Below are 20,645 nucleotides of genomic sequence, written 5' to 3' on the forward strand. Positions count from 1 at the left end.
AACTTATGCAGAGCATTGAATTCAGTGCCTAGTTTATAGCAAGCCTCCACAAATTTTAGTTTCATATTATTATGATGTTTATTTTCCTAGCCAAATGCATAGTCCCATACAGGAGACAAATAAATTGATATTTACAGTATAACATGATAAATTGAAAAATTTGGCTCAATTTCACTGGGGTGCTGTTGAAAGTTCATTGGAGGAAATGGAGAATGAAGTGATTAATTAAAGAATACCAACTATTCATGTATTTATTTATTCATTTTATGACTAGTTCACGTATAACTAATAAACGACTAATTTATTCATTTATTCTAGCCTTGAGCTAGATATAGGGATATAGGGGAAAATACGATACTGCTCTTACCATTGGGGAATTTAAAACATCTGGCTAGGGATAAAAGGGATAAAAATATTAGTAAAATTAATGTTGTATAATTTATACTTTAATCTCAGTGAGACTGAGACCTTAATGTCCTTAAACTGTGGAATGATTATGGTTTCACCCCCACCATTACTCCCCATTCGAATTCTGAATGAAATCAATACAAGTAAGAAAGGTCAATAAAATCTGGATTTTTCCTGAGATGACTATTGTGATACTATTCTGGAATATTGTTCTCAATAAAACCTACTCTCCTGGTGACTTGCAGTCATGCTGGTTGTGCCCACTGGGTACCCAACACAGAGCACGCGTTGAGTGTATGGCTCTGGCTCTGGTGGGTGTGAGTCCAAAGCACTGTGGGAATTCTGGAGTCTTCTATGGCTCTGGTGATAAAAGATGAAGCCTTTGCATGGCCTCTGGGCACTTGCTCACCCTGTACCCTTCCAGGTTTCTCATGCACGGTAGACCCTCTCTGGGAGCCAGCAGTCTTGTTACTTACTGAAGCGTCACTCACCTGCTCCTCTTGCTGGTTCTTTCCTTGGGCCCTTTTTCTGTTCTGGAACATTATCACACATAATATTGAAGTAGGAAAATCGTGTGTTTTGATAACTCTCAAGATCATTTCTCTTTATCTCATGTGTAATGTTATTTAACACTTGCTTTCTTGGTTTTGAATTTGCTTCAAGCAAATACATTTACACACACTTTCATCTTTTTTTTTTTTTTTTCTTTTCGCCATTTTCTTGGGCCACTCCCACGGCATATGGAGGTTCCCAGGCTAGGGGTCGAATCGGAGCTGTAGCCACCGGCCTACGCTGGAGCCATAGCAATGTGGGATCCAAGCTGCATCTTTGACCTACACCACAGCTCAGGGCAAGGCCGAATCCTTAACCTACTGAGCAAGGCCAGGGATCGAACCCACAACCTCATGGTTCCTAGTCGGATTTGTTAACCACTGAGCCACAATGGGAACTCCACATGCACTTTCATCTTAAACAAAGTCTCTGGGAGCAGAGCCCTGTTGCTCACTGGCTTCCTGCCCTCAGTTCATTGCAGTGCAGTCCCTTCTGCTGGGTACTGGGTGTGATGGATGAATGAGGCAACCATGCCTAACCACAATGAGTGTGTACTCTTTTGGGATGACATGTCCTCTGATTCCTGAGAATCTCTGAGCAAAGTGAAGATGCAGAATAGGGGCAGTGGCACACTCTGCCCCAGAGACTGAAGAAATTCCAAAATGAGAAGGACCTCTCCAGTCAGAGAAGGGGTTTGTGTGTCATTGTTTTTTGTGTGGAAGGGAGGGCTTTGTGTGTGTGTGTGTGTGTGTGTGTGTGTGTGTGTGTGTGTGTGTTTGGAGGGAATTGTAGGTGTGTGTGTATGTGTATTGTATATATGTGTAGGACATTGTGTGTGGAGGTGTGTATAAAGTTGTTGATGTGGGTTTTGAGGGTTTGTTAGGAAGTTACTTGTGTGTTGTGGAGTTGTATGTGTGTGTGTATATAGAAATTTTGATGTGCATGGGGGGTAGTGAGTGCATGGAGAAGAATTTAACATGTGTATGGTGAGTTGGGTGTGTAGCCTTGTGGGGGTATTGTGAGGGAGTTGCGTTTGTGTGTAAATGCCGTATGTATGTTTGTATAGGACTGTGTCTGGATGTTTTGGGGGGATTTTATGTGTGCAAGGGCTGTGTGTATATGGGGTTGAGGGCGTGTGCATGAGAATTGTGGTATGTAGATGGACCCATTTAAGATGGAAATACACATGCCCAGAGAATGGAGAAGTGAAAAGCACAGCTCTTTGGAGGATGGTGAGTTTTTAGGATGGGAAGCTGGAAAGTTTGGTTTACACCAAATCTGGTTAAGGCTGGGGCCATGCTAAGGTATTTTGGGCTTTCCCCTGTTGAGTTAAAAAGCCACCTCGATGTCCAGTAGGTCCTCAGTCGACCGTTACTGAATGATTGCAGGAGACAAATGATTCCCTAGAGACTTAATAGGAGGCTGCCATCGCCACTTAAGGCTCCACGATGGGGAAAAGCAGCTCTTTATTGTTAATGCCAACACCTCAGATAATACACTTTTTATCTCTGCTCCTAATGGTCATGTAGATAAATTCCATAAATCAAGTCTCAGCAGTAAAAAGGTTAATAAGTTTATGCTGTATAATTGAAAGCCATATTGGTGATTAAAAGGATTTTATATATCAGTTTTCTGGGTCACCAACTAATTATTTTCAATGACTGGTAATAAAACACAGCACCATGGCTGGCCAGACACTGCAAACTGTCAGATGTTAAATCGTGTAGAAAGGCCTACACAGGGTTACCTTACGTTGGCTGGCCTTTCTCTTGAGAGGTGATGCCATTGAAATCTGTGTTGTCTGTGCTGTCCCAAACCTATGTGATGCTTTGGGGTTGTCTTCTCGCCAAAGTAAGGAAGCTGGACAATCCTCCAAATATAAAGAACATGCTAATCTTCTGAGACCCCAGGGTAGCTGTAATCATTCATGTTTAATGCGTTCCCTAGAATAACACGGAGCAGTTTCTCCTACGGCAAGGTGGTACTTGCCACCCTTGCTCAGAATGTAGGACTCAGAAAGGAAAGGGAAAGTGCGTGTCATGGAACAGATGAATATTTATGGACCCCCTAAAATGTTCCGGGGCAGTGCTTTGTGATTCATATCCACTGGAGGCCACTAACGTGTACATTATCAACCCAAGGTTAGGGACATGAAAACAGAGGCCTAGAAAAATGTAGCTGCATTACCCAAGGTCATGGTTTTCCAAGTGGCATGACCCGTATTCAGCCTTGGGTTTGTCTGATCCACACTGAAGGAATTCCACTATCGAGTTATATACTTTTTACTGCTGGCTTTGCGGAGTACCATCTGAAAGCACAACAACAAAGATAGCATGTTATGGCTTGATCTTGAGCTTAGTTTGGGCAATTGGAGGTTTGGGTAGCTAGGGGCTAAGGAGGCATTGTTGCTGCATTGCATAAAACACACTGTGTAGGGGAATGGTGCTGGGATGGTCTATCTACCTGTTTTGTAGGCTTCCTAAAGATGAATGGAAGTAAGACTGGGAGGAGGAAGTAGGGGAGGAGCATTTGTTCCAAATCTTGCTTTTATTCCTTGAGAGTAAGCCCAATGTGTCGCTTTTAGTCAAAATACCATCTCTTCCAGGGTTTCTTCAAAAGACGTATGTTTATAGCATTTGCCTATATAATTAAAGGAGCACTATTGTTTATTTGTATTGTAAATTATTGTATATTTAAGTATGAATTCGTAGACTTAATCCAGATAAATTGCTAGGTACAGCAGTCAGCATCTTTTCTTTGACACTTGAATTTGTCTGATCTTGCTGTATTAACAGGTGGAGAAAATAAGTTAGGCAACCTTGTGGTTGAAGTCTTTTTTTTTGTTTCTCAAGTTTTTTTGGTAGGTATTATCTTGCAAAAAAAGGCACAGTGTTGGGTTGTAAGTGGTGTGTGTGTGTGTGTATGTGTGTGCGGAGGGGTGGGGAATATTTGTAAGATCTTTCTACTGGGGCTCTACAAGATCTGCTAATAACAGATGAGTCAGAAAGTTTGAACTACTCAGTTACTTTCTTCAAAGGCAAGCGAATTGCAGATGAAATGAAGGAATGAAAATTGCAAGGTGAATGCCATTATCTGGGCCACAGAGTTTAGTCGTTTAAAAACCAGCCAAGATCATTCAGAACTGTGATGACTGGTTTAAAAAAATGTAGTTGACAGATAGGGTAATTATGCCACCAAATAAAAGAGACAATCTGAATATGGCTCTGAGACTGGACATTCCTGGAACTCTCCAAGGGCTTGGTCATTAAATGACAGCTGCTTCCTCTTCTTGGCATCCAGTCCTAGGAAAGGCAGCCTACCCGTTACTTCCTATTCTCATCTGCCATCAGGCAGTACGGGACAGGTAGGAGCAGCCTCAGGTCCTCCCTAGAGTGAGAAAGAGAAGAATTAACCCAGTAACCCAAGGGCAAGGCTCAGAAACATTCACAGAGGGAAGGCAAGTAACTTACCTCCGGTTCTAGTGGAGCAATTCACTGTTCAGGGAAAAGCTGGGCTTCTCACTTCTCAAGGATCTTCATGTCCACTGTGACAAGAGGTTCCAAAGATGACAGATCCTTAGCTGCTGAGCCATATTTTAGAAAGACATACTGGGGTAGGGTGAGGAGTGGGAAGTAAGAGGAGAAGAAGGAAGTCTGAGGAACAGATTAGAAAGTAAAGAGAAAGAGAAGAGAATGGCAAATGTAGTACTTAAACAAATATGAAAACAAATAGGCACAAGTGACATTTCTCTTTCACAGGAAGCACACTTTGAATAAAAGCAATCATCCATCATCCATCATCTTCCCTTCAGATACGCCTTAACAATCAGTGTGCATGAGGCCATATGGGGCTCATGCGAGGATTGTGGGTGAGAAGAGCTGTAGTCAAGAAAAGAGGCTTGTCTGGGCTCCAGGGGCACAGATCTGGGCACCCAGGGGTGGCTGCAGGTGAAGGAAGCCAACATCAAAATATATCATCAAGGGTCTCCTTGGTGGACCAATTCTCACAGGGAAATCCATCTCTGTCATGGGCATACTCATTGTGGATGGCTAGTTTTTGCCTAAGAGGGAGCTGGTGGAGAAAGGAAGGTGAGAAGGTGTGTTTTATTTATCCTTGGAAAGGCTATAAAAATTGTGTGCCTTTGTCCTTGCCCACTCGCTCCCTCCAGGAACCATAGCTTTTCCTGACTGATAGGTTTTTCCTGTATTCATCTTCTCCCTAATCAAAAGTTTTATGCCCCATGCTCACTCTCAGCTTGTCTGATGGACACAACCAATCTGACATGAGAATACCTACAAATGGGTGCACTTGTGATTATCAGGTAATGGGCTAAGATCATGAAGAGCCTATTGGGAAACAATGTCTTGATCCAGGGACAGGTTTAGAGGGAGGAATTTCAGACACCCTTGTAGACAGGGCAGTGCTTAGTGGGAAGTAAGTGAGGCCCTGGCTATGGGCATAAAACTGAAGGAATTAAAAAACCCTCAAAGGTTAAGAAAAATAATTTATAATGTCATTTTTATGTTTACTTCTCTCTCTCTCTTTTTTTTTTTTTTTTTTTTTTTTGTCTTTTTGCTATTTCTTGGGCCACTCCTGCGGCATATGGAGGTTCCCAGGCTAGGGGTCAAATCGGAGCTGCAGCCACAGGCCTACGCCACAGCCACAGCAACGTGGGATCCGAGCCGCGTCTGCAACCTACACCACAGCTCATGGCAACGCAGGATCCTTAACGCACTGAGCAAGGGCAGGGACTGAACCCGCAACCTCATGGTTCCTAGTCGGATTCGTTAACCACTGCGCCACGACGGGAACTCCTATGTTTACTTCTTGATTTATCATTTATTTTTAAAAAATTTTATTGGAATATAGTTGACTTACAAAGTTGTGTTAATTTCAGGTGTACAGCAAAGTGACTGACTCAATTATACATGTACATGTATCTGGTCCTTTTTTTTTTCTTTCTTTCTTTTCTTTTTTTTTTTTTTTTTGTCTTTTATCTTTTTAGGGCTGCACCCGTGTGGCATATGGAGGTTCCTAGGTTAGGGGTTGAATTGGAGCTGCAGCTGCTGGCCTACACTACAGTCACAGCAACTGCAGGATACAAGCCATGTCTGCAACCTACACCACAGCTCACTGGCAATGCCGGATCCTTACTTAACCTACTGAGCGAGGCCAGGGGTCGAACCTGCGTCCTCATGGATGCTAGTCAGATCCGTTTCCACTGAGCCATGGCTCAGTGGAACTCCCTATCTGTTCCTTTTCAAAAGAATCCTATATGGGATTCTTTTCCCATATAGGTTATTATACAGTATTGAGTAGAGTTTCCTGTGTTATACAGCAGATCCTTGTTACTTATCTATCTTACATATAGCCATGTGTATATGTTAATTCCACCCTCTTAACTGATCCTTCCCTGCAATATTTCCCCTTTGGTAACCATAAGTTTGGTTTCAAAATCTTCAAGTCTGTTTCCATTTTGTGAATAAGTCCTTTTGTATCATTTCTTATTAGATTCCACAAATAAATGCAAAATCCATGATGAACAAAATGTTGAAGCTGTAGTTAGAGAACCCAGGGGCGTGTCAAGAGTGAGCAGTGAGGCAGACCCCTCTCAGGGTCATGCAAGTCTAGGGTTGGATCTAGTCTTCATTTAAAATGTTGATGTCTTATTCATGTGGCCTTGGGGCTGGTGAGGCCAAGGTGGGGCCTGTGCCTTCTCCTCTGGTTCTAGCCCAGCCTTGTCCTGTAGCCCAGCTAGGATTCTCTTTCTGAATTCACTTTCTGTCTTTGCAATAAATTCCATTTTATCTAAGTGAGATTAAGTGGGGTTCTGCTCCTGGCAACCCATAATCTCTAAGACAGAAGTAAATCTTCATGTCTTTCCCTTCCAACTTCACTGAGTCCTATCAGAGGATTCTTTCTTCTAGATTCAGTCTTCTATTCCAAATTGTAAAGAGAAATTTTATCACAGTAATAAAGGATTTAAAAAATATATATATATTTAAAGGACTTAACATATATATTATATATATATATAAACCTTCTAATCTCACAAATCTAATATAGTGTTTTTCACTTTTATATGCTCCCTTATAAGATCTGATTATAGTTTTATATAGTCATAAGCATACTGAACATGTAACTTTGCACTCTGTTCTTTCTGGTGAACTTTGTGTACCAAAGATTTTCAATGTTGTTACACGTCAGCGGTTCTAGGTTTCTACTAAATTTCTTGTTCCATATTAAGACTCTTTAAAACTCTTATTTCTTATTGACTTATATATTGTCTCCAATTTTTCCATATAATAGATAATATGAAAAAAGTGTGTCCATTTCCATAGGTTTTCTTTCTTTAGTTATTTCTTTATACTATATCTCAGAAGTCTGATTTCTGAGCCAAAATCCCTTGCTATGCTTCTTAATTATAACTTGTATTGCCATGTAATTTTTAACAGCACTTAGAATTTTACAGTGAAAACAATAGAATTTGAACCCAAAGAAATCTTAACATCTGAGCTACCTCATTTCAGATTTAAGTGGGAGTGGGGAAAATATTCATCTTTAAAATTTGATTTATGCTATTGCTCATTTTTTAAAATTGAGCCCCAGGTATGTATTTTTTTTCCTTTTACTTGCAGTAGAGCTTTATGGCTGTGCTGACTACTTTGTCTTTCTACAGTTTATTTTGTGAACCAGAGAAGCAATCATATTTTATAGTTTCTTTACCAAGAAAATGGATTTGACACCTCTGATGATAACCAAATAGTCGTAGAAGTTACAGATTTAAATTGTATCTCTAATACACATAGTAGATAACTGATGCCAAAACATTTATTTAAAAAATAGCAATATTAATGTCATGCCTCTAAGAAAGAATAAAAATCTTTTCTTTCAATTGTGAATTGTGCTAAAAAGCACAGTATCCCCTCTACTACTCAGCAATCAAATATATGCAAATGAAAATCCATATTTCACATTTCTGTGCCTTATTTTCAATGTTTAAGGACATCTTTAAACAAATACTAAAGACAAAAGAAGGACTTGAGTTCCCCAAAGGCTTCATTTTCCCAAATTGAGTCAATGACTAAACTAGTGATTAAGTAAATATACCTTATACATGGGTCATTGTCTCTCTATAAAAGAATATTATAAACATTTTCCCCCAAGCCAACATCTTGAAACGTTAAACTCATTCTCAACCTAGATAAATAAAATGGAGGTAGAGAGCCAAAACGTGACTATTGAGAGAGGTCAGTGTTTTAAAAGCAAATCTGGTTCCGGCCACGTCCATTAGCAGAAATATTTTCATCAGCCGCAGTATTAAGTCAATAGCTTTACAGTCATGATTTCCTCCCAAAAGATTTTTCTGGGAAATGGGAAGCAAAGGATAGGAAGAAACTTTTTGCATCTTGGAGAGGATGTTTCCAGGAGGCAGGATGAACTAGGGAAAGTCTAACTCCTGAAATAGGTAACACTGAAGATAAGCGGTGTCTTGAGATTAGCCAGTAAAATAACCCCTTGGTCTTATTTATGAAAAATTGAAGGCTCCACAGCTTGCTCAAAGTCTGATGGCTAGACTGTTCCAGCACCAAGGCTACACTTTAGCTTTTTATATTTCTGTGCACCCTCATTTCCTTCTACTACCATTTCGCTTAACAGTGATGCTCTTCCGGAGACCCACCTCCTTGCCCTCTTCCTCCTGAGTAACCCAAGTTTCTATTCTGGGAACTAACTTGGGGGTGTTCCCATTCCAGGTAGTGCCATGATCTCTGGGCTTCTAATACTGAGCAACATGGTAAGCTCTCTCCCCAAATTCTCTTTCTCTGTACTATCAGGCTAGGACCAGCCCCTCCCACCATTTAACAACTCAGTCTTAGTTTATCTTAGCTCAAATTCTCCAGAATATATTTAACAGGCTTTATTCAGCTAATGGATTCATTCTGTTTAGATTAGACTTGTGCCCCGGCCCCTTCCACAGGGGCTGAAAAGCAACTTTAAGGAAAGAGCAGCTGTCTCTACAGATAGCATAACAGTATGTCTCTGATAACTGAGCATCATTTTGGGCCCCAGTTTTTTGATACATACAAGGTCCTGGAAGGAAATACTTCAGTCAGGTGTTTCAATGAAGAAACATTCAAGAAAGGACTATCAGTGACTATCCTTTTCAAGAAAGGAATGGACAGTGTTAAGGGACCAAACGAGGTGTTGAGGTACCCAGAGAGTTGTATCAGTGAGGGGTGTTGCTGTGGAGGCTGAAGTGTAAGATCGGGGGAATGGTGCTCTAGAGCCTGGAGGAGGATGGCGCCCTGGAGGAAGGGCCACTTCCCAGGCAGCTGCAGCCATGGAGGATGTTGATGGTGCTTGAGCTGTTGCACTGAAGCAAAAAGGGCAAGAGGAAGAAATACACCTGCCTCTCTCTCTTACCTTCCTCTTCCTGTTGGCCAACCATTGGCCAAATACAAAGGGAAGTCAACCAGCAAAGGAGTCAGGGATGCATTTTGTCAGGGTCAGCCTCCTGGGCCACAGAGCAGAGAAGGTAAAAGAATGTGGTTGGAGAATAAAAGAAATAATATTACCAACTGTTTTTCTCCTCATGTAAGATCCCACTATCCCATTGTGTGGGTGATGAAACTGTAGTAACTTGATGGGGTTCACTGAATCTTTTTTGAAAGAAGATAATGTATCCATCAATAAACCTGCTCCTGGTCATAGAACTAGTTTGTCACTGGGATGTGAACACGTCTGACCTCAAAGATGACAACAGTATCTAACACTATGTGTACAGGTCATATGCAGGCACTGTGTCAAGACCTTCACAATTGTTAGCTCATTTGATCTTTGCAGCAGCTCTGGAGGCTAGGTTCTATTACTCTTCTAGGATGTCAAGTTTGGGGTGCACCATCCTCAGCAGGTCATGAGATATATTCCTTTATGAAATAATGATGATTCAAAATGACATTTTCCCCTAGTCCTTAGAACAAGACTGCTAGGCAGGTGCTATCCCTATCTTACAGATGGTCTAACTCAGGTTTCTGAGAGATATGTGACTCAGGCAAGCTCCCTTGGTACTAAGTCACAGCTGGATTTGAGCTGCATTGAACTGACTGACAGTAACATCTGCTCTCCTTGCTTTGATTCCCACATTTTACTTTCTCATCTACCCTTTAAATCAACAAAAGAACTTAAAAAGGAACCTAGTAATTTGTTCCTGAGAGTCAGGTAGATCCAAAAATTTGCTTCTTTGGCAATCCTCATCTCTTCATCCAAACATAAAGAATGAAACCTCCTGTCTCCTTCTGTCTGAAGAGGGTAATTGGAAAAAGTGAATGAATAAATGCATGAATGAATGAATGAGCATGTGCATTCTCATTCTGACTGCATGAAATTCATAATGTAAACCCTTTATTGTGTCATTAAAACCCTAGGATTAGTGGTTATTCTTGTTTTATTGAAAAGGAGGTCCTGGGAAGATGAAAGCAACATGATTTCAATTTAGTTTTTCCTTATGCTTTTCACGTTGCCTCCACTAGCTTTTCAGATGGTGGAGGCTGAAAAAGCCTGCAGCAAATATTTAATAGACCAATTTATTTGGTGTGCTGGGTACTGGACAGAACCCTTTGAGGGTTTACAATCTGAGAAATAGATTTTTAAATCCTGTAAATTAATGTGGCCCTGCAACTTTTTCAGGAGCAGACTGACAAAGAATGGCCCTTGAGATGCCTAGTCCAGTGTTTCTTCTTGACAGTAGAATGGTCCACTTTCAGAGGGATGTTATCCAAGTGCTTCTTCAGTTTCATGTGCATACAAATCACCTGGGGGTGTTATAAAAGTGCAGATTTTGACTCACTAAATCTGGATGGCACCTGAGTTTCTTCATTTCTAACAAGTTCCCAAGTGATGCTGCCATCACTGGTCTCGGGGCCACACCTTGAGTAGCAAAGTCCTCGAATATGCATGAGATCTTATTGCAGTAGCGATCTCATGATTAGGTCAGTGATTTATAGCTAGCTTTCCCTGGGCCAAGGCAGATCTTACACAAAAACATTTGAAACCATGGAAGTCATTGTCATAGTCACTGTACTCCCCTTGGAGTCATCATTGTTCTTGCCACTATCTGTTGAGTGTCTCAATCAGGGGAAAATGTTTGCAAGCACCAGAAATTCACTCAAAAAGACTCAAAGAAAATTTGTTGTAACATAGCAACAAATCCCTTAGAACCTAATTACAGCTCCATGAGCACTGGAGATACAAAAAAGTGATTCCTCTGTCTTTCCTTCATGTGCCTCATTTTCTCATTCAACTTCATGCACATCAAGACTGGCCTCCACGGCTGGTCTTATTGATTGACTCTTCATAACCTAGAAGCTCATCCTCTCATTGTAAACCGACTGCACTTTTAAAGCCCGAGTTTTAAATTCCCAAGTGCCAATAGGTCTAGATTCAGTCTGGGGTCTAGCCTGGATATAATGCTGGGGAGGTGGGGGCAGGTGGTGTGGGCTGGATATCATGGCCCAGAGGCTGCCAGGACTGAGGGCTCAGAAAGTGGCTGAGTCAGGAGACATGATGCATGTGTCTACTGCAGGTGGGTCTTAGTGCTGTTTACCTTGTTTAGTAGGAGACTGAGATTTCCTAGCTCACGTAGCCATAAATGGCTAAACTGGGATCCACACTCAAGTCTTTCTTTCTTCCTTTCTCTCTTTTCTTCCTTCCTCTTAATTGAAGTACTTTTTTTTGAGTCCTTTTCAGGGCCAAACTTGCAGCATATGGAAGTTCCCAGGCTAAGGGTCGAATCGGAGCTGCAGCCATTGACCTACACCACAGCCACAGCAATGCCAGATCTGAACCACATTTGCAACCTACATTACAGCTCATGGCAGTGCCTGATCCTTAACCCACTGAGTGAGGCTAGGGATCAAACCTGTGTCCTCATGGATCCTAGTCAGATTTATTTCCACTTAACCATAACAGGAACTCCTGAAGTACATGACAGACCAATGGAACGGAATAGAGAACACAGAAATAAACCCTGACACCTGTGGTCAATTAATCTTTGACAAAGGAGGCAAGAAAATAAAATTGGAAAAAGACAGTCTATTTAGCAAGAATTTCTGGGAAACCTGGATAGCCACATGTAAATCACCACATCTAGAACACACCCTCACCCCATGTACAAAAATAAACTAAAAATGGCTGAAAGACCTAAATATGAGACAAGATACCATCAAACTCCTGGAAGAGAACATAGGCAAAACATCCTCTGACATCAACCTTACAAATGTTTTCTCAGGTCCGTCTCCCAAAGCAACAGAAATAAAAGCAAACATAAACCAATGGGACCTAATCAAACTGACAAGCTTTTGCGCAGCAAAGGAAACCAAAAAGAAAACAAAAAGACAACTTACAGAATGGGAGAAAATAGTTTCAAATGATTCAACTGACAAGGGCTTAATCTCTAAAATATACAAATGACTTCTACAACTCAACAGCAAAAAAACCAACGACCCAATGGAAAAATGGGCAAAACACCTGAGTAGACATTTTTCCAAAGAAGATGTACAGATGCCCAACAAGCACATGAAAAAATTCTCAATATCCCTGATTATTAGAGAAATGCAAATCAAAACTACCATGAGATACCATCTCACACCTGTCAGAATGGCCATCATTAATGAGTTCACAAATAACAAGTGCTGGAGGGGGTATGGAGAAAAGGGAACCCTCCTGCAATGTTGGTGGGAATGTAAGCTGGTACAGCCACTATGGAGAACAGTATGGAGGTAACTTAGAAGTCTATACATAGAACTACCATATGATCCAGCAATCCCACTCTTGGGCATATATCCAGACAAAAATCTCCTTAAAAAACACATGCACCTGCATGTTCATTGAAGCACTATTCACAATAGCCAGGACATGGAAACAACCCAGATGTCCATTGACAGACTATTGGCTTAGGAAGATGTGATCTATATACACAATGGAATACTACTCAGCCATAAAAAAGAATGATATAATGCCATTTGCAGCAATGTGGATGGAACTAGAGACCCTCATCCTTAGTGAAGTAAGTCAGAAAGAGAAAGACAAATACCATATGATATCACTTATATCTGGAATCTAATATACAACACAAATGAACCTTTCCACAGAAAAGAAAATCACGGACTTGGAGAATAGACTTGTGGTTGCCCAGGGGGAGGGGAGGGAGTAGGAGGGATGGGGAGCTTGGGGTTAATGGATACAAACTATTGCTTTTGGAATGAATTGACAATGAGATCCTGCTGTGTAGCACTGAGAACTATGTCTAGATATGTACAACGGAGCATGACAATAGGATGTGTAACTGGGTCCCCATGCTGTATAGTGGGAAAAAAATGCATTGGGGGAAATAACAATAAGAAAAAGAACAATGTTTAAGGCATACAGCAATGTGATTCAGTTGTATATATATATATCCACACATACAAAAATATATGTATATACATATTTTCTTTTTCAGATTCTTTTCCATTATAGGTTATTTCAACTCACTGAATATAGCTCTCTGTGCTATACAGCAGGTTCTTGTTTATCTACTTTATATATATAATAGTGTGTGTCTGCTACACAGTCATGTCTTTCTCATGTCCCATTTGAGGAACTTTCCATTGTTATACCTCTTTTCGTGATTTGATGAAATGCTGCATCCTGTCTCCTTTGCACCTTTTACCTTTAGGAAATCCCCTTCTTTGGTTTCACATGCCTCCTCCCAGGAGAACTGCAGCTGAGAAGGTGGTGGCATCATTTTCTCAAGGGATACTCAGAGCTAAGCCCCTTCATGTCTGCCCTGTAGTTTCAGATATATAGCCAACATTGACAGAGGCAAAACTTTAGGGTTAATCATTTTACAGGTCTCAGTCCTATGAATGTTCACCCATAACTTCTTGGTTTCTGAATGGTCATCAAGTAGCAGCTCCTGACATCTTTTACCTCACATCCTGAATGTCCCTTTTTCACTCCCGCTTGCCTTCTTCTCCCCATCAGGGACTGCCTTCCACTTTGTCCTGCACTCTCACTGGCCTGGGCCTCTGCAGGTCATGGGCAAATCTCCTAGACACCATTGCCAGCTACTCAATGTCCAGTTCACTTGGATACCCATCACCACACTTCTGTGGGATTAGAGATCCAGGAATCAAAGTTGCCTGGTAGTCGTGACCTCACTGACCCTGCATGTTTGGTGCTTCTGGATCCCCTCCAAAGTCTCACCTTTGTGAGACTCTGGTATGATTCACTCTGATGAGCAAATTGGGATGCTCTTCCTGCCACACTGTCTTCCTGCTGCCTGAGCAGGACATCAGGCCTTGCCCATAGTCACACTCACCTTTCAGTGAAAGAATGGACCAAGTGATGGGGGATGAAAGGAGGGATATTCACCCAAAGACAACATTTGCTGCACTTATGATGCTGCTTGAGGTCTTCTTGACCCAAGAGCACACTCTCAGCCTCATGGCTCTTTTACGATTGAAATCTGAAAACCAAATGTTCTCCACCAAGTTGATGGTGTTCTATCTGTTGAGTGGAGCAAGGCAGTGATGATTCCATTTGTCAGGAGAGCAATGGGCTTCCCCTGAGGTCTGGTGGGGAGGGTACAGGGAAAAGGAGGGCCCAAAAGGAGAAGGAAAAGCTCCTAATGGGAGTGTGAAACCAGTCGGGACCCTAGGGCCACAGGAAGCCACTGTCTGGACAGTGGGATTGCTGTGACTCTGACAGCCAGCTAGCCCAGCTCCAGCTAGGACAGATGCTGTGCCATGGTCAGGGCACTTGGAGAGTCAGCTGGATGAGACTAACTTGTCTTCAGCAAGGGGGTTAAGGGAGCTAGATGGTGGTCCAGGGGTCTCTGGCAACAAGGAAGCCAGCTGGGTATGGCGGGCCTGAGGAGGCTTTCTCAGGCTTGGTTTCACTGGGCAGTTGGTTTAAAATCCCAGCTACATAATTACAGTTATAACAATTTGTGTATCCTTTTACTTCCCTCAACCTCGTTGGAAAGTCAGTTATTACTCTATGGTGATGGGAAGGATTAAATGAGATAATGTCAGACAATACATTAATTACTTTCTTATAAAGGCGGGGAAGGTGGGACTAATTTAGGGAGCAATTGAAGGGAAAAGATTCTGTAATAATCAAAAGATTGCAACACTTCAGCAACACTACTCCATTTAAAAAAAGAGATTTTGAAAATGAGTGGAAGTAAGTTTTGGCTAACAGTGGCCCCAATTTGCTTAGTGATTATCTTTTTTGTTTTTTGGGTTTTTTTTTTGTTTGTTTGTTTGTGTTTTTTTTTTTTTTTTGTCTTTTGAAGGCTATACCCACAGCATATAGAAATTCCCAGGCTAGGGGTCAAATCAGAGCTACAGCTTCTGACCTACACCACAGTCACAGCAATGCCAGATTGGAGCCATGTCTGCGATCCACACCACAGCCCACGGCAACTGCCGGATCCCCAACCTACTGAGCAGGGCCAGAGATCGAACCCTCATCCTCATAGATACTAGGATACGAACCATCCTCAGTGGTTCATTAACCACTGAGTCAGGACAGGAACTCCTGTGTTTTTTTTTTTTTTTCTTAGTGATTATCTTCATAACTGTAAATTTTATGCCTCCAGCAAAGTATCTTACACTTTGTTAATTGTAACTTGAGTGGTCTCTTCTCCCAAGGGGACCCTCCTCTCTGGCAACCCCTGTCAAGCAGTGTGTTTGCCTGCGGTGTGTTGATATCCTTTGAAAAAGACTGTAAAAAAAGACCCACAAAAGAAAAATCAAGCACCTTTTGACTTCTTATCCACTTTCTCCTTTTTATGTTTCATTGACCATTAAAAGTTTTTATGGGTCACGCGGAAAGGCATTTTGCCACTTGAAGCTAAGGTGTGATGCAAATCACAGGACTGCAGAGCTGGGTATTTAGTGAATTGTACAGATAATCTTGTTTTTTTCACAGAACATTTCTTCTGGAGCAGAATGCCAGAAAGAGTGGAAGATTTAGAAGCTCTTGAGTAACTGACCTTGAAGCCTAGGCCTGTTTACTTTGCAGCTGGTCGTCTTTCCTCTGATTACTTTCCTTTGCCCCTTACGGAACAACCATAGTACCCTGGCCCATGAATGGGCTCCAGGCCACTTACCTACAGAAGCTCCCTCCTGGGCATGTAGGTGACTGGGATCAGCAGGTGCCCAGAAAGGCCTGCCTCCTTGGGTGAATATATTATTTTCTGTGTTCAACTGTCTGTGGGGGTCCCATGTGAGGTCTTTGCATTTACGCCATTTAAATCTTAGTATTGTCTTTTTTTTTTTTTTTTTTTTTTTTTAAGGGCCACACATGTGGCATATGGACATTCCCTGGATCAAATGGGAGCTGCAGCTGCTGGCCCTATGCCACAGCCACAACAACTCAGGATCCGAGTGGCACCTGCAACCTACACCACAGCTCATGGCAACACTAGATCTTTCACCCACTGAGCAAGGCCAGAGATGAAACCTGCATCCTCATGGATCCCAGTCGGGTTCATTTCTGCTGAGCCATGAAAAGAACTCCTGTCTGTATTTTGTTCTCCGTTGGGTAAAAAGGAGCCACATACTGGTTGAAATACAGATCATTGTCATTAATGCTTGCCAGACTTGGGTTTTGAAAACTGCAGAGACTTTCTGTTTTCCAAAGGATAAGAACAAACAAGCAAACAGAATTGCTTGATGATTTAGTAGAATGGGTATGCATTATTATTGGCATGCAGATTAAATGTAAAAAACCCCACAGATTTAAGAACCATGAACTAAATTAATACCTGCAGCTCCTGCAGTGAAGACACGTGAACCTGTTCTCTCTTTCTTCTTGAAAGCAATGTCTTCTTGCCCAAGGCATAACCATCTAGTTAATCTGGTCAATAATTGAAGAGACTTCTTTTAATGTGAGGGTTGATTTATCCTGTTTGATTTTTTTTTATCGTTTGTCACATTAGTTGAATAATCACCTAATTGATACTTTTCACTGCATAAAGAGATCCAACTTGAATGTAGACCAAATTAAAAAATGATTTTCCCTGCCAATTAGAAAAGAAAGCAGTTCTCACCTGTCTATTGCTGGATCTGTCACAGCCTTCAAGCAGTGATCCAATAAAACAGGTTTGGAGTGGGGGTGAGGCAAACCCACTGTGAAAGTTTTATTCTTTTCACATTTAGCATAAAACCATCTCCATCAACAAAGAGTGGCCAGTTTGGCTCAACTAATATTAACATGCCTTAAAAATTAATGATAAAATCCCCTCCCACATTTAGGTACACACATTTCTAACTGAACTAAAAGACGTGGGAGAGAAAATTTTTAAACTCACAAGAGAAACTTCTTCTGCCTTTAAAGTCAAGCAAATCTGAGTTGACTTCTCTCATCAATTCAAGAACAAAAAGTTATAAATTGAACAGATGAAGGACACTGCCTCCTTTTAAAAGTGATGTTTCCCTGCCTTAATGGATTTCACTGTGGCAGGGAGTCAGAGTAGAGCTGTCTTAACTAAATCTTTGACTGATTATGCATTTTTTTCCTTATTCATACAAGATAGATTCATCATCCCAATTTGTCAAGCTGGCGATGTTCCAATTAATTACACTCCGCAAACCTCAGCTTGTGCTGTGCCCGTGTCAGGCCTAATCTAGTGCCTCATTTGCCGGCGGCCCAATGAAGAGGTATCAGAGGTGTTGTTCCTCTGGTCCTTACTGTGATGGATGCCCCTGGCGGCACGGCCCATGGCAGAGGCAGAGTGTTGAGTGCCTCTCTCCTCCAAGCCCGAGGGCTTGTGGCTCCTCACTAATTTGAGGGCTCATCTGTATAGTGGATGTTGTCGTCAAGTCTATCCTTCATGGCCAGGCTGAAGACTCTCCCTGTCGCACGGGCTGTTTAAATATCTACACAGGTTCTACATTTCTGTCAGATTTGTCCTTGCAAAACAGAAAAAAAGGAAGGCAACATGTCCTCGAGCTGAGTTTCTGAGCTCTACGATTTAGTGGCTGAGGTGTGTTGGAGGAGGAAATCACAGGTCCTGGTGAGGTGCACCCTAGGCACTTATGAACGTATCTGCATGTGCTTGTGCAGGTGCTTCAGGGCTGTGCAGAGGCAATGCCGTGTTCTTTTGATTATGGTGACTTTGCTTTCATGCTTTTAGTTTTTCGGGCAGTGACCTGTTAACAATTATAATTTATTAAGCAATGTGAGGCCACTGGATTATGATCTGTGTTCCCAGGTGCATGGAGGCATTCATGATTGGTGGGTGACTAGAACCATCTGCTATGCTAAGACCTATATTGGCATAAGATCTCTTTAGACCAGCTATTTTTATCATCATGGGGATTACTTGGAGTTCCTGTTGTGGCTCAGTGGGTTAAGAATCTGACTAGTATCCATGAGAATGCAGGTTTGATCCCTGGTCTCACTCAGTGGGTTAAGGATCCAGAGTTGCAGATGCGGCTCAGATCCTATGTCGCTGTGGCTGTGGCATAGGCCAGCAGATGCAGCTCCAATTTGACCCCTAGCCCAGGAACTTCCCTATGCTGCAGGTGTGGCCCTAAAAAAATTAAAAATAAAAAAAATGGGGAAGGTTGCATAGCTAGTAAGTGTGGAGATGGAATTTGAACCAAGATTTAATCTGATTATAAGGTTTGAGATCTCTTCAGGACCCCATATCATTTATCTTCTCCATTCACACTATGTCCTAGGCCTCTGACCCAGGCCTCTGACCCTTGCCTTTCATTTCTTTCTTTTTCATCTATTTTTTTTTTTTTTTCTTTTTAGGGCTGCACTTGTGGCATATGGAGATTCCCAGGCTAGGGGTTGAATCAGAGCTGTAGATGCTGGCCTACACCACAGCCACAGCAATGCCAGATCCGAGCCTCGTCTGTGACCTATACCACAGCTCATGTCAATGCCAGATCCTTAACCGAGTGAGTGAGGTCAGGGATAGAACCTGCGTCCTCATGGATGCTAGTCATATTTGTTTCTGCTGAGCCATGACGGGAACTCCTGACCCCTGTTTTTCTAACCTGAAAACCTCAGCAAGAGGCTACAGCACCTTGGCAGAGTGCAAAGCTTTGTGACAACACCGTTGCTGGGGCTGTGTCACTTCTGGACCCATGGAGACAGCAGGCACAGGGGTGTAATGGGGTTAAAGCATGGGCATGTTCCTAGGTTGCCTGGACCACCTCCATTCCCTCTAAGTCTCCCACTCATCTTAGCCACCCTCCCATTCTTTGAAGGTCATGGGGCCTGGATCCCAGAGTGAACACTAGAGGGCCTCATGGTACAGCCCAGAGGTGCTGGGTAGTCAGTGCCACTTGGAGTGAGCCTGGACCCACTGAGGAAGGGCGGATGAAAGGATCCAAGCTGATACAGACCCCTCCCTTCCTGCTTCTGTGGACCACCCTGAGGTGTGGTTCCTCCTTGATTCCCTTCAGATAACATGCTAAGTGAACAGGACTGCGGAGTTATGGGCTGTATTTCTGTGGCTCACAGTGAGTCAGTGCTGGGCCAGTAGTTGGCATCTTGATCCTTACCTCTAGACCCTAGTTAAAGTGGCACTAGGAGCAAAGCTAATTCTACCTGTGCAGCCCCCGCAGAAGAGACCCTGAAAGGAATTCTCATGTTTTGGAAATAACCAAGTCACGTCAAAGATCAACTTTTAATTTAAATAAGACTTTAAGCACATTAACATTCAGGATTTACATTCCTTCTTGGTTCTTAAATATAATGTGTTTTACAGTTATCAAAAACATATGCTACTTTTCAGCAGCATTTTATATACAACTTGTTCAACAGAAGGTGCCAGCATCCCAATATGTCTTGTTTAGTTTTGGCTTTAACTATTGTGATGAAAGAATTCAAGTGCAAGAGAGTCATCTTTCTGAATGTAGATGGAGGTGCTGCCAAAGGGTGCCTGTGCCAGGAAAGAAAGAAGGGAATTATTTATATTTCTTTCACTGAACTGATTTTTATGATGTTTCTGTTATGAGGAAGGCTCTGTATGTACCCCGTTTCGTGAGAGCTACATGGGCAAATCAACCAGATCTTGTTTTCAAGGAACTTTCAGTCTAATAAAGTACCTTCTTGAGAAAGCTGGTAAAATACTGAAATATGCCTGTTAGTAAATATGTATTGTCCTAAGCTTCCCACACCTGGCATAGCTGATCCCTCTCCTTTGGTCCAGCAGCTAAAGCAATAAACACCTTGTAAGGCAGGGGATTCCAAGAACTTCCTCTAGCCCTACAGCCAGCCTATGCTCAGAACCCATGCCTCACTTATTAAGGTCATAAGGAATGTCTTCCCTGAAAGGAGTGATGCTGTGATGCTCTATACTCATACTATTGCAATCTCCAGTGAAGATTGTGGATCTATATCTGCCTTGTTTTAGTTCTATTAGTTTTGCTCTATGTATTATGAGACTCTGTTATAGGTGCATATTCATTGAGTTGTTAAATCTTCCTAATGAATGGATTCATTATTCACCATGGAGTGTCCCTCTTTACCTCTTTATCTTGATATTTATTTTATCTGGTCTTAGTAAAGTCATACCTGTTTCCTTAAGTTGAGTTTTCGTAGTCTGTCTTTTCCCACCTTTTTTTTTAGGTCTGCACCTGTGGTATATAGAAGTTTCCAGGCTAAGAGTCAAATTG

General features: G+C 42.0%; 1 long non-coding RNA gene across 3 annotated transcripts in view; it reads left to right on the top strand.

Moving 5' to 3' along the window:
* Positions 1-20,645, top strand: part of LOC106504490 (uncharacterized) — a 754,869-nt gene that overhangs the window by 148,063 nt on the left and 586,161 nt on the right. The window lies entirely within an intron of this gene.

Source organism: Sus scrofa, chromosome 7 (genome assembly GCF_054392235.1).
Source record: "Sus scrofa isolate SSC_HxYL_T2T_F1_AM1 chromosome 7, Sscrofa_HxYL_maternal_Yorkshire_Landrace_v2.0, whole genome shotgun sequence".
In the NCBI taxonomy this organism is placed as follows: Eukaryota; Metazoa; Chordata; class Mammalia; order Artiodactyla; family Suidae; genus Sus; species Sus scrofa.